Source organism: Mus caroli, chromosome 17 (genome assembly GCF_900094665.2).
Source record: "Mus caroli chromosome 17, CAROLI_EIJ_v1.1, whole genome shotgun sequence".
Taxonomy (NCBI): Eukaryota; Metazoa; Chordata; class Mammalia; order Rodentia; family Muridae; genus Mus; species Mus caroli.
Genome location: NC_034586.1, coordinates 1,049,763 through 1,053,363, shown reverse-complemented (window position 1 = coordinate 1,053,363; position 3,601 = coordinate 1,049,763).

Sequence of the window (3,601 nt, the reverse complement as noted above, 5' to 3'; positions counted from 1 at the left end):
TTAACCATTACGGTTGTTTTTGTACAGAAACACTATTTTAAATAGCCTAATATGAGAGCAAGCTATGTTTCTGTCAATAGATGACCACATAAACAAAATATGGTATGTCCTCACCATGAACTATTAATCAGTCATTAAAACAGTAATGATATATTAATAAAAAGACACAACATAAATGAACCTGAAGGAAAGAATGAAACATGCCAGTTTGGAAAGATTCCACATTAAATACTCTATTTCTATGTAAGTTCAGAATGGGTAAATCTATACTCTGTACACAGTAGGTCTGATGGGGTGTGTGTGGACATGGAAGGCCAAAGAACGATGACGAACCATGTAGGCCATCAATCTGAGGGGATGAATGGTTATTCTAAAATTGACTATGTGACCTGGGCATGTATGTGTGAATATACTAAGTTCTACCGGATTTTATCCCCTAAGTGGATGAACTATATCTTTCATGAATTTCTAAATTATATCTCAGTAAAGATTTTAAAGGTTAACAAAAAATTCAAAACAACAACAAAGTAGCCTCATTGGGTAGAAGGAGTGGAGGGCTCCTCTTTTTCTTCTCTTTTCTGAATCTTTCTAATCTTCCCATCTTCTATTTGTTCTTCTGGCCTGTGCCTTTTCCTGAAAATGATTTTTGTTTGTATTTATTTCTATTTCTTTTCATTTTCCTCTCTTTTTTCTGCCCTCACCACCTTTTCTCCCTTCTAGTCCTAAGGTGAGGTTTTTACTTTCTCCTAACCTCTACTTTCTTTTCCTTTCTCCAAATGTCATGATTGACATTTAAATTTAGCATGTTCAGTTAATTTAAAAAGGCCAAAGAGAAGCCATATGAGATCTTTTATAAAATAAACAGTTCTCTGAGTCTTATCACTAATCTTTTCCTCACAATGCAGATGGAAGAATTTACATTTTAATGCTACTCTTATCTGCTCTCTTGAACTCAGAGCTTCATTGTTTCCCTTTCATTTAATGGGATCCAGGCTTGTTACCATTGAGGAATAGGACCATCCCTCCTCTCCCCTCTTCCCCTGCTCTTATGTTGCCTGCTCTTGGGATGCATCCTTCAAAATATTCTTCAATAAAGTATTTGGGTGATGACCTTCTTGATCTTAAAATTGTACTGTATCCTTGTTCTCCAGGTAAACTTGTGCCTCTGCACTGTGAAAATAAAAATGTATTATACCTGCTTCCCCTGTTGTTGTTGAAACGTCCTATTTCTCAATTGATTTTCTAAACAAACAAACAAACAAAAACACCACTGTCAATGAACCACCACCACCACCACCACAGCAACAGCAAGGACAGCTCCTCGGGGGTTGTGAAGATCTTGAGGTGAAAAACAGACTTGTTACACAAGCCTGAGGTCCTGATGCTACTTCCAAACATTAAATATCCTTAGGTATAAGTGACTGGAGTACCACCCACGTGCCTGTGGGCCTTGAATATTATTGTGTGTGGGGCACTTATTTGTCTCTTTGGTGACGTGAACCCAATCCTTACAGGAACAGTCATATGCTTTAAATACCTGGAGTCCAGTGATTACGTTCTAATTGAAAACCTGTCATTCTAAATATTCTTTTTTGTTTATTTGACTTGATTTATGAGATGGTATATCATGTAGCTCAGGTTGGCCTTTAATTGGTTTTAAAGATGACACCATTGGCTCCTTCTACTTCTGAAATTCCAGGATTAAGGCATTTCTCACCATTTTGCCTGACAAGCGGTACAGTTCATACGTTTGTGGTGTTTTGAATAGGAAATAAGGGCCCCATGGTCCTTATGTGAGTGATTGGTCATTAGGAAGTGGCACTGCTTGACAAGGTTTATAAGGAGTAGGAGGTGTGGCCCTATTGGAAGAAGTGCCAGACCCACTGTTGCTCTGTTGGTCTGTGGATCAGGATGTAGCCCTGGTCCACAGCCTCCATGTAATATCTGCTGCCATGCTTCCCACCACAACTGACAATGGACTAAACCTCTGATACTGCAAACCAGCCCTCATTTAAATAATTCTCTTCAAGAGTTGCCTTGGTTATGGTGTCTCTTCATATCAATTTGACAGTGACTATAGTAAGTGTTATATTAAAGACAATATTAAAATGCTTTGAGTGTAATTTTACATTGTAGACATCATAAGAATTCAAAGGGAGAGAGTTTTAAAACAATGATACCAAATGAATATAAACAAAAGGTTTCATATTTTCTTTCTGTATGCCAGTCTAGTATTTTACCTTTTCTATCTTGGAATCCAGAACTACAAAGGTAATGATTTCAGCCTATTTACATATTTCTAAGCCTATATTTCTAAGCCTATTCCCTAGGTTTTCCACATATTGCTACATGCCTTTAAATGTATTATTCTTAGGGCTGGAGAGATGGCTAAGCTTTTAAAAGCCTTTACTGCTCTTTCAGAGGACTTGAGTTTGATTCTCAACACCCATAAGAGGGTGGATCACAATTTTATTTATTTCCATTTCTGGTGAATCCAATACCTCTTCTGACCTCTGCAGGTACCTACACTTAGGGGTACAAACCCACCCACAGACATACATATATACACATAACTACAATTAAATAAATCTTTAAACAAGAGAGTTGCCATTCTCAACAGAAATTACACTTTCTCCATTGAAACTTTATCAACTGGATGATAGAGAATTATTGTGTCTACCCAGCAACACAAGCACATTGCTAGCTATCTCCTGCTTCTTCAGCAGATTCTCAAAGGAGTTGTTGAATGTGCTTGTTTTTCATGAATTGAGACATTAAAAAATGACACAACATTGGCTGGCAGACTTAAAGATGCTACTCTGTCTCTGCTGCTGGCATATTTCTGAGCTGTGTTTCTTGCACCTGAATTTATTATCAATGAAAAACAAGTACACTCTATGTTCCTATAGGAAAACTGTCGTCACGGCTGCCTTAAACCAGAAGTCAGCTTTTCCCAGGAAAGGCTGTGAGCACATACAAAAATTTAATATAGATGCCCCAGTAGTTCTTATTTAGCTGAGCTGTGGTTAAAGATACAATCGGAGTTGTTAATCCACAGAGCAAGAGAGGTTATCTGTAATTGATCTGCTCTGAAACTGCCTATTTCAAGAGTTGTCTCTTACTGGAAACATGGTTGTTGGTTTGCAAAGGAAAGGTCCATTAAAACAGCAAGCTCATAGGCCCTTCCTTCCATTGTGTGTTTTCTCCCTTTGAAAGGTAGCAGGATCAGTTTCCTAATTAGTGAGTGTTAAAATCACTTCTCTATTCTGATATCTGGGAGTCATTTACGATTAAGAAAATTCTCTGCATAAAACTTAATTGTGGTACTCCCTAGCCTTTCCTGGCACCATGGTTTGATGTGAAGTTTCCAGTGTCTAGTGTGTTTTCACTTAGGTTTAAAGTGATTATACAATTTTCCCATCTCTAGCACAGGGTTTGTGTGTGTGTGTGGTTAGGTTTTGCTATCTTTACATGTGTATGTTTATCTGGAAAGAGAATTTTTTTTTAATTTTTACTATTTTTATTACATATTTTCCTCAATTACATTTCCAATGCTATCCCAAAAGTCCCCCATAGCGCCCCCCACTTCCCTACCCACCCA